The sequence below is a fragment of the Habropoda laboriosa genome, unplaced genomic scaffold (genome assembly GCF_001263275.1).
Source record: "Habropoda laboriosa isolate 0110345459 unplaced genomic scaffold, ASM126327v1 scaffold175, whole genome shotgun sequence".
NCBI classification, from domain to species: domain Eukaryota; kingdom Metazoa; phylum Arthropoda; class Insecta; order Hymenoptera; family Apidae; genus Habropoda; species Habropoda laboriosa.
The window spans coordinates 1,054,241-1,066,410 of record NW_017100347.1 but is presented as its reverse complement, the minus strand read 5'-3'; positions in this window follow the sequence as shown (position 1 = coordinate 1,066,410).

Here is a 12,170-nt window from a genome sequence, read left to right as displayed (position 1 = left end):
TAATTTTATAAATTCCATATTTTTCATCAATTCTTTACTAATTTTATAAATTCTTTATTTTTCATTAATTCTTTATTAATTTTAATAATTCTTTAATCCTTTACTAATTTCAATTTTTTATTTTAACATGTACGTATTTAGGGTTGCAACAACTTTTTACCAATAGACGTTCAAGTCTGTAATATCCACTAAAATCGAAGTAAATATTGCAGAAATGTGAATAAAGGTAACACGTTAATTGACTTTGATAACAGCAGTGAATGGCAGCGTATAAATTGGAGTGTACAAGGTGGTGAAATTTCGGATTCGCGAATACTGTGATACATGTGGTCCAGCTGCCGAATGAGTAAACAGTCCTTCCCTCCTCTCGTTAGTTCCTCTAGGACATTGAGGGTTCCCAAGAGAACATACAGAAGAGAAAAAAATAAACAGAGTTTCAGAGCTCTTGAAGCGGCTGGGTTTTACTGTTTATTTTCTCACCTCCGAGCGTTTGAGTGCTGTTCGACCTTAACGACGCTTTCTTTCCTTTCGGTGAATATTTCTTCCATTGAAAAAATATTTCAAAATATTATCATATTATTTTACATAAAAACGAGCCGTACTCTTAGGCTGCTTTTAATTCACTTGAAACGTTCCTTGTATCTAACGGTACAACTTTATAAATATCACTTTATCATCTTTTAGTTTAATTTTTTTGAAAATTTGATATTTTGCAGTATTACAGATTATCTGAACCAAAATTTTAAAGAAGGAACATCCACTTTTGATGCTGTTATATTTTATTTGGAGAAATATTCTTTTTATTCGTTATATGGTAGTTTGAGGTTTCCACAATTTGACAAGAAATATTCCAATATTTGACCAATTTAAATTACAAATTTACGGTAGGATTAATTGAAGTTAAACGAAGTTTATCCCCTTTCATTGTGAAAGCAAACTATTTTCAGAAGTACAATACTTGCAGGTAGTTTTATCGCGCAATACCCTTCGAATAAATGCTCTCTGAACGAGAAAATACGACGCTTGAACACAGTAAGAAATGTAAACACTTCTCCATTCTTTTCATCGCGTTGTTTAATAACACATGAGTTACCTCCTTCCGCAATTTTTTATGTCTTTAGCAAAACACATAAATATTATTAACAGAGATACATTTTGCTTTTTAAGTATCCAGATAAAAAGAAGTCCGATGATGTTAGGTATGGTGGTCACGGTAGCCACAGAATTGGACTGTGTGTATAGGCGGTGGAAGAAATGCAGGGTGTACCAGTAAACTTTATCACCTGAAATGTTTCTGGTGTAATTAAAGTTTCGTAAAAATGTTTGTTACAAAAGTTGCATAGTTTTGTGGGGCCAGTGTGTATAGCAATGATAGTGTTATTTGGTCGCAAAGGGTTAACCAGATAAAGGAAAATGGAAATGAGGAATATTCGAAATGTGGAAAATTGGAAATGAAGAGTATTCAAATTGTCCGAAATTGGAAATGAAGAATATTTAAAATGTGCAAAATTGGAAATGTAAAATATTAAAAATGTCCAAAGTTGGAAATGTAGAATATTAAAAATGTCCAAAGTTGGAAATGAAGAGTATTCAAAATGTCCAAAGTTGGAAATGAAGAGTATTCAAAATGTCGAAAATTGGAAGTGCAGAATATTCACAATGTCCAAAATTGGAAATGTAAAATATTAAAAATGTCCAACGTTGGAAATGTAGAATATTAAAAATGTCCAAAGTTGGAAATGAAGAGTATTCAAAATGTCGAAAATTGGAAATGTAGAATATTCACAGTGTCCAAAATTGGAAATGTAAAATATTAAAAATGTCCAAAATTGGAAATGTAGAATATTAAAAATATCCAAAATCTGAAATATAGAATAATCCAAGTACCCAAAATTGGAAGTGCAGAATATTCGAAATATCCAAAATTGGAAGTGAAGAGTACTCGGAATGTCCAAAATTAGAAATTTAAAATGTTCAAAATTGGGCATTCAAAATGCGACACTTTCCGTTCTTCGATTGGAACTTAATCAAAGTTAAGACGTACTCCATGCAGTTCTGACTGAGATTTCAGGTCCTTACAATCTCCTTATTTTTCTTCCATTGATTGTACCAGTCCAATTGCCTCAGTTTTTTTCATTTTAATATCTGGTAACGATTTTAAAATTATGTACTGAAGCACCCTATGGAATTATATACTTAAGTACTTAAGTCCTAATTTTGCTTTATGACATTTTTTCCCTTTCTAACTGGTTTAAGGTGGTACACCACCCTTCTGAGGCTTCTAAAAATAGGTAAAAATGTGGAAATCTTTTTCACAGGTAAAAGTTTCAATGTTGTAACATTTGCACTTTTTAAAAATTATAGAAAGAAGCTGAATGTTACATTTATAACCAATGGCAAACATTAAAACTTTTCATTTAATAGTTACCTATAAAAAAAAATTCCCAAACTTTACTTATTTTTAAATACCTCACGATGGTACACCCCTTTAAAAATACAACTTGTCTTAGTTTCACGAGACACCTTGTATATTGTTATTACCTTTACGCTATTACACTTATATAAAAAAATACCAGATAAAATAAATTACCAATTCGTTCGAAATTCTTTATTTACATATACACTCCGCGTAAGCTGTTTTCCTTCGTTCTGTCAGAAGTTTGTGAACCCTTGGTTATTTTATAGCAACATGACGGAATTTCTATTTGTTTTGTCAACTAAGTCATACCTACCGACGACGACCTCGTACTAAAGTAAATAATCTTCTAAAACCTAAATAGTTATGGTGGATGACAGTGTTGATTCAAGCTTCTATATATTTGAGATTCTTAAACAAGGTGAAGTCGTCGGAACACGTTGAAAAAAAAAAAGAAAGAAAAAAGGAGTAGTATTTACAACGTGATAATAGTGATAAAGAGCATCGTTGTGGAAGTGAACACAGGTTGTATCAGTAGTTTCTAGTCATTTATCAAGTTCCTTCGACGTCCTATCAAATTAGTTTCACTGGCATCCTTACAGGATATTTACCTGTTATGCTCGGATTGCTGCAAACTTTCAGTTCTTTCAAATGATAGCGTTGTAAACTGCAATGTGCGGAATAGTAGCGCAACTACCGATATGGAATAATACGCGTATAATATTTACATTTTTGTAAATAGTTTAATTTTGATGTTCGACTTTTTTTTATATAGATTTTTATGTAAATTTTAGTAAAAAGTTTCTGATTAATTAGTATTACACAAACAGAGTAAGTACACTTCTCGCTAAAAAAGTTGCAACACTTAGAAATTGAAGTTGCGCAAATCTGAAAATTATATAAATTGTTTGCGCTATTTTGAAGAGAAAATGATCTGTTTTAATTTGCATTGGAAATGAAGAATATTAAAAATGTCCAAAGTTGGAAATGAAGAGTATTCAAATTGTGGAAAATTGGAAATGAAGCATATTTAAAATCTGGAAAATTGGAAATGAAGAATATTTAAAATGTCCAAAATTGGAAATGAAGAGTATTCAAAATGTGGAAAATTGGAAATGAAGAGTATTCAAAATGTGGAAAATTGGAAGTGAAGCATATTTAAAATCTGGAAAATTGGAAATGAAGAATATTTAAAATATCCGAAATTGGAAATGAAGAGTATTCAAAATGTCCAAAATTGGAAATGAAGAGTATTCAAAATGTGGAAAATTGGAAATGAAGAGTATTCAAAATGTCCAAAATTGGGCCAATTGTAGAATATCATTTTTCCAGTTCTGGAAAGCCAATTCTACTAACACAGAAAATTATAAAATGCAAATTTCTTATTCATACGAAACAAATAATTCTGCAACTTTTATCCTAAATTCTGTCTATAATTACAAAAGTTGGTGAAACGAAGCGTTCCTAAGTTTAAAGAGTTAATAAACGAAACTCTTTTTTTTTCACCAAATTTTCATCATTTTTCCCTTTCAATATCCCAAACAATATACGCAAATTTCAGATTTCTGCGATCTCATTTTTAAGGTGTTGCAATTTTTTTTAGCCAGCAGTGTATTACTTTACCTTTAACCCTTTGATGTCGCATATCTGCTCTCAGCCACCGAAGCACTTACTATGTCACACGATGGAAAAGTGTGAAATATAATTTTTATATAAAATGAAACCACATATTATTGCGTTAATTTTCTTTGTTGTTAATTTCAATTTTATATTTGCAATCTTGCGTTGCATTATCAGTATTCGTTCGAGGAAAATTAATCTCGACCAGTTGAGCACCCAAGTCTGAGCAAGATACGACTGCGAAGGGTTGATATTTCACAGACGAATGATTCTGAACGATTGTGAATTTTTATTTCAAAAATTTCTAGTTTCCTACCGATATGTTCAATTTTACTTTCTTTTTTTGTTTTTTTTCTTTTTTTTTTTTTTGAATTTCACCGGAGAAATTATTTTTATAACTCAACATACTTTGCGAAGGATCCAAAATGCATTTGGGAAAGCGAATGATTTTGCCTACAGGGGGAAACATTTCTTCCTGCGTTGCCGAAGCACGCGCCGATAGCACGTATACTATTTTTATCATTTGTGGGCAAAGACAGTTTTGGCTCACTGCATTCCAATCCTGCAAGATTTGCTAGGCATACCGGTCTCGTAGGAAAGCCATTCATTTTCTGATCGAATCTTCGAAAATGCAATTCGGCGCTAACTTTTACAATAGTTCGCGCAAGATAAATATTAGCAAATGTGAAATTGGTATTAATTTTTGCGATTGTCGTTTCGTTAGAAATTTTAATTAGTGAATTAATCAAAATTCTTAGTGTAATAGAGAGTATATACTGGAAAGCTATTTATTGGATCGGTATTTTAAAAAATTTTCAATTAGTATTTTAGATAAATTGTTAGTGTTTCAAATAAATTTACTTTAGAGTATTCGTTGAAATATCAGTAAATCCAATAATTTGTCAGTATTTTAAATTGATCGTCAGAGTGTATAATAAAATATCCTGATCTAACCAAAAATTTAAATTTTATTCACCAAATAAACAAAACTGTACTCGCAGAATGCGATTTAATACCGAGAATTAATTATTCACACCGATCAAAATATTCATTTTTGTGGGCTGTTTATTTTAAAAACTATTTACCATTGAATAAAAATAATATTGATTAAATAAATGGAAGTGTATATCTACTTGTCGCTTTATCCAAATTTATCTATGAAGGATGCTGTAATTGTGGACTTCGATTTTCTTGGAACGTGTGAGTGGGAAAATTGTGCTGCGGCAAGTGCAGCAGAAATTAACGAAGGATTTGACAATATAAAGAATATGACCACTGTAAATCTTGACTCACTCTAAAACCAGCTCTCCAATTTTTAATGCACGTAATTGCCAAGTTACAAACCGTGAAGCACATTTTTTCAACCCCTTGCCTTATGACTTCTTTGCTGTCTATGCACGTAAACTTCAATAATTCGCTGTTTTAATACCAAGAAAAATTGAAATATTTCACATCATGTACTTTGGACAATCCTCAAATTTCTAAATTAAAACTACAGTCAGAATTTGAATTCATCCTCTGTATAACCTGTTCCACGAGTCTGGCTCGTGGTTATAAGGTAAAGGGTTAATATACCTTAAGTATTAGGTCGTCCCATAAGTCGTGTCATTTTTTGCCAGCGAGTTTAAGTATAAAATAATTGTCGCGTACGTTCTGTCTGTTGCGTACAACAGCGCAACTCGTACTTCGCACGCCGAATTAACTTTGTGCGAATAGTTTAATTCTAGTGGACTGTATAACTTATATTTTATTTTCCTTGACTATCACACCTAATGTACTATTTATTTAACGTTCAATGTTCGTGCTTCTATGTCTTGTGTCTAACTAACTTTTCGTTTTTAAAAAGATCCCGTCGATGCCTCCGAACAAACCGCATCGCGGGGGTGAGACACTCGGATAGGTGGAATTCATGTTTCGATAGTGGTGGGGAAGGGTGGCTGACACTACCTATTGGTTAAAATTAAAGGGGAGAAACTAAGCAAAAATGCCACCCCCCAGACCATTCGTCACTCTCAGGTACCGATCATACCCTTGAGTGACGCACGGGGAAATTCCGAATGTCTCTAACAATGATTGTAGCAGACAATAGCCTTAAGAAACGCTTCGGCTCTGGTGACCATATGTATGAAAATTTACCGAAAAAAAGGGACGAAGCTTCTATCTCGAAAAAACAAGTTTATAAAAGGCAAGGCAAAAGAACTACGATTGCCCTGGTATCATAAAGTTACTGTCGCTACGAAACGGCTAACGGCCTTCTAATTAAAATGTACTTATTTGGTATATCTCGAGGGTTAGGCGGCAGGTATACGCCTCGAGGGCTAAATAATCCTTACTGCTACGAAAAATTGAAGAATATTAATTTGAAAGATCGCTACGCGACAATAATGTTACATTTACTTTTAATCGTCGACGTATTTGTGGTTGTATAACACGTGATAATAAGTTCAACAGCAATATATTTTATAACAATAATTTGATAATAACTATAAACACACGTGGAAAGGAATAATGATAATCTGATGAACGGTCTCTTATTATATCTCGCAATAAATTCTCACGCACTCTCTGATATCGATAACAACGCGGTTCTACTGTTTTTACTCCCTGTTCTCCTGTATGATCCTCTCGTTTTCCAAATCTCGAGACGATTCGACAAACACACCACATTCACGCCATCACTCTCAACATATCATTAAACCAATTCCACAGTAATTTTGTTTTAATCACTGTTTTATGCAGACTTTATGCCATATCGTGCGATCTAAAGACTATATTTGCTGTATCATGTATAGTCGGGGCCACGATATAGCGAGGTCGTAAAATCGGTTAGGCGTCAAAGTAAACATGTTTTAGCTGCTGGGACCCCGAAATTGACAGAAATACGAGCAGATAAGTACTTGAACCCATTGTCAGGACCGTACGAAGAATTCTTGTATCCAGCGAAAGTCAAACTGATTCTAATATATTTACTGAAAATTGAGTTCAGCTAGGACAATTTAGGGTTTTTTTTCTTCTGGGAAAAGTCGCTTTTGGAAGTACGGTTACAAGTATAGGTCTTATTGAGGTCTTTAACATCTTCATTTACCTGCTCGTGTTATATGCAGATAGAAAATGCAAAAGGATTGTGTAGCTTTAATATTAACATATTTTCCATTTGTAAATGAAATACCATTTTCTACTTGAAGTACCAAATCATATGCTACCATTCGTTTATTGTTGGAACCCTCAAACAGACTGCAACACACGGCCTTGTGTGCCGCAACATCAATCGGTGCCGATTCTTCAGAGTTTAATTTACGACCTCGCTATATCGTGGCCCCAACTATACTTTAATGGGTATGCGTAGTAGGCTTAAACTTGAATTATTTAGTTAAGTTAGATTAGATTGTTGTTACGTTGTATTTATACGTAGTAACCCTACGGGTACCTTAAGTTTGTTTAGGTTACCTAGGAACCTTATTTTGCGTTCTGTATATTTATGGTATAGGCGAGTATGCCTAGATTTATTAGATGGGGAGTTGTGTTTTGATGATTGTTTAATTTGTTTATATTATAGATTTTTATGGATTTTTATTTTGTTAAGTAGGTGGATATTAGTTAAATTTATAATATTTAATTTGCAACTATAGGGACATGAAAAAATTGAGATTTACACTTCAATGATCGTATAGAAAAAGCAAAATAGCGTTTGTTATTTGTGTGGTTTTTATGCTTATCAATTTTAGTGCATTTCCTCGTAGTAACTCGTTAAACTGAATTTCGAGATCTGTCGGTGAACATTGAAATACTTAAGATAATAGAAAAAAGCGTATGTGACTTTAGAAGGAAATATAAAAATAAGATGTATAAGAATTTCGAAAATATTTGCACAATTCTAGTTCACGCGATAAAGCAGGGATCGGCAAACTTTTTTTCTGGAGGGCCAGATATTAAATATTTTTTGGCTTTGTGGGCCAACAGAGAAAATCGAGATTATTGCGTGTATGCGTATGTAGGTAGTTACCTACAAATAAACATTTTTTCACAAATATTATTTGTAATGCACATTTATTAACGAGAAATATGGAATATCTCATTTAACTGTATTTGAAGCTTTGTATTTCCTATCGTCAAAGTTCATTGTAAATGTTCATTTGTCAATGCTGACCTGTAGCGAATTGTCGCGTCGCGGTCTTTTGCGATGCTCAAAAGGAAGCTCGCGATCGCGACAGTTACACCCGCCAAATTAATTTTGGGCAACTAGTTCAAATTTGTTTTGCTCGGAACTTAGCAAACGTAGAAACGATTGACGACTTGTTTCAACTAACTCGAGTGTTCGATCGCGTCTCGAAATCTGCGTGATGCCTCCTCGAACCGCTGGAGATCTAATGGTGTTCGCTCGATAGAACCTTTCCGAATCTAGTCGCTGTTAGACTAGAGGAAGTTCTCTACCTTACCGACGCGCGGGCGCCCAAATGGTCTGCGGCGTCTCGTGGAACGCCTCGAGTTGACAATTGTTCTTGGAGTGCGTTGCACGTTTTATATTTCGTCTGACGGAACCTTCGTTCCAATAAATGTTCGTGTTTGTGTTATCACCGTACAACTGCGCCTGAACCTCGCGCTTAAGTTCAAAGGGTGAACCCTTTATTCACAATCGTCAACTTTATCCGCAGGTACTTCTGTACAGTCACACTCGGCATTTTTCAATTGCCAGATCAATATATTCCTGGTTTAGAAACGAGGAAAAAATTTTCAAAAAATTTCGAGTTCAAAGGGTCAAGTGGTACTCGTACGTGCATAAACGAAGTGTGCAGTGTTCAGGGTGTTAAATGTTTTTTTTTCCGGACGTTACTCTTCAACAAGTTGTGATTTGCGTTTGGCGAAGAGGGGGAGCAGAAGATCAATAGTGGAAAAATTAGGAAGGATTCAGATCCGATGTATAAAGGCGTGTGTAAAATGCGCGCACGGCCATCAGGATCGTCCAACGCGTAGGCGTTTCTACGTTCGGACCACCCGCATCTCCGTCGAACAATTGAACCGAGAATCGTCCCGTCCAATTCTCAGATGCCGCGATAATACCGTCTAAACTATCGCCTTTAACCACCGTCTCTAATCTGTTCTCACGTTTATTCGCGAATTGTAAACTGATACTGTCTGTTCCCTCGTTTTACGGTGAAAATTCTTCCAGTTCAATTTTTTTCCTTTCGACATCGTGCAATTCGCTGATTAACCCCTTGCCTTGTAACAACGAATCGCACTCGTGGTGTATGCGTTTTCCTCAGAATAGCGTTTCTCAAAACGGTGCACAAGATATCTCCAGTTCTACCGTAGCAATTGCATTCAAATTTTACAGTTACCTTTACTGTAACATCTAGCAGGCATTGACGATCGATGTTTTTACATTTCTTATATTTTGTGAATTATTAAATTGTTGCCTCGCAAGAAATCGCGACGAACCCTCGGTCTGGCGGATTATCGTCATAAACTTACACTTGGCCGCCAGACCGAGGTACCGGTCCTCTCGTGTGTACCGTAGCCCCGTGGAGAGGTCACGTGCGCGGTGGAAAGTCACGCGGCAACCCCCGGGAGAAAACCCAAAAATGGTGGTTTTCTAATGTTAAGCAACAATCCCTTTCCCTTGGAAAGAGCTGCGGCCCACCTAAACAACCTCCTCCACTGAGGAGTCAGCGCCTACAACCCCCAGAAGAAATCGGCCGCCAATCAGCAACTGACCGAGCGGATAAAACTAAGGAAACGAGGCAGAAGCGCGTCCTTTTTTCGGAAGTCTTGGCAGTTGGTCTTACGAAAATTAGTATTTTGATAGTCTCGTGGCGACATCACCTCAAGTATCACTCTGTTGCAAATAAAACTAGTTCCTAGCGTATCACACAGAATAAATCAAGGTGTGATTAAACTCGCGTACCGGTTCGGCACTTAAGCATCGAACATTACGCGATCCGAACATAAATAAAAAAGTAAGAAATTTTTGACCGAAATTCAGTCGTTAAATTTGAAATATCTGCCATTTTGTTAATTTTCACTAAAATTGAAATGTGGGATCGTCAATGCCTAGAGAATATATCACAGTTCGTGACATTTTTGTAGGAATTTAGGATTTGTAGGAACCCTGTACACCAGTTGGCCATCTGCAAGATATTCCGAGCGAAGACGAGGAGACGCATAAGAACAAATTATATTTTAAATATTACATGCATTTTTTTTGTAGCTCATAGTATAGTAGATTGAAATACAAAATTTTGTATTAATCGGTTGTTCACTTTTCGCTGCACTGTCGTTTAAAAATCTTACATTTTACCCACTTGTTACTGTGCCCTAACCCCTTAGCCCCTTAACATATGATTACTTTTCTGACTACGCATGTAAGCGTCGGCCATTTAATGTTTCAGTACTGTATCAGGTAACAAAAGCTTATCTGTTACAGATTAACTGCATTTAGGTATCCTCGATGTTGCAAATTCAAACGAAAATTAGGATTACAATGAATTTTTCTCACATCTTCACCAGAATCTCTGCCACGAGTTTGACACGTTGTAGGTTAAATGGTTAAGAGAGAACTATTTAAAAATCGTAAGCCAAGGGGTTAGCGGCAGATGAAAGATGTAAAAGTGTTTTCAACGAGACAGAAATTTTACGATATAATTTATCCGTATACTTTTCCTTGGTAAATTTGTTGAGAATTATTTCAATTTTGTTATTTCGATGTTTCGGTGAAAATCAGCGATATAAAGAACGTGACCTGTGTACTCGCTAAATTTACATTTGAACTTTGAATGAAATATTGTGTCTGTTAGAGATTGTTGCAATTTTTTAAAATAACGAACGAATAATTCGAGACTGAATGAAGTATGAATAAAGTCAGTAGGAAAAATATCAACAAAACAAGCAACAAAAATATTAGATACAGTAATTAATGAAAATATTAATAAAACAATGAACGAATAATTTAACGTTCTGAAAAATTAATAAATCACGATGTGGTGATTTAGTTGGTCACAGTGTTATAATAAATTTAAGACAGTACGGATAATACGAAGCTTACTTTTAACCGGGTCAAAATGACCTTTTCAAAAGTGAGATTTTATGTAACTAAAATATGAAGAAAATACAAATAGAAGCATACACGCAGAAAATAAAGTCGAGAAGTTACAAATGGTAATACTTGCTGTGTATCGAACATTCACTGGTTTTGGAAAGTTGCTAATGGGCCATTTTGACCCGGCCGGTAGCTCTAGTGTTAATTGAAATTCTTACGATCGTTTTGTGTTATTCGCGTTACATCGTAGGAGAATTAATTATACCGAAAGTACGTTGTTATTCCACAAGAAGGCTGTTATCGCACGACTTGCTATGCTAATCGTAAGTAGTAAGAAGGCTAATAAAGTCAACTGGCGTTTTTCGTATTGCGGAAATCTTTGGCGCTTGAAATTTCACGACGATATTAGTCGAGTAAAATTATGATTCGCAATATTGTGGTAATAGTTATTACCGTACTTTTTGATCTGTTCGTAAAAATAATTCTCATTTTTAGCTTGTACATTGTTCAATTCTGAATTGCAATTAAAATCTGGATTTTTGTACGTGTAATTGGTGTTTCGAGTAGTATACAAGTTTAAATTGTACGTTTCAGGGATTTTTCTGTTATCAACGGGATATAAATACATATCCAGCGCTGAAAATATGAAACAAACTTATTTTGTCTTATTTTTTGCCAGCTGCAAATGTTAAAAGAAAATCAGCCACGTTTGATGTAACCTGTGAAAAAGAAAGTGGGTCGCCTATTCCTGACAATTGGTGCAGAAAATTGAAATACACGCAAACAATTGAAAAATGCATATAATACAACGTGGACAATTTTGATGGAGAGAAGCTTCGATTTGGTGCGATTTTGTCAAGTTCCTTGGAAAAATTGAAAAATGGGTCGCGTGTTCTTAACAATCGGTGCAGAGAACCGAAAAATGCACATTCTGCGAAGCTTCGTTTTAATGAAAGCAAGGTTGTGAAGTTCTTCGAAAAAAAAGTGGATCAACTATTAACAATTTTCTAACAATTTGTGAAGAGAATTGAAAAATGCATATAATACGACAAGTACCATTTTAAATTAAAGAAGCTTCGATTTCATAAAAGCAAGTTTGTC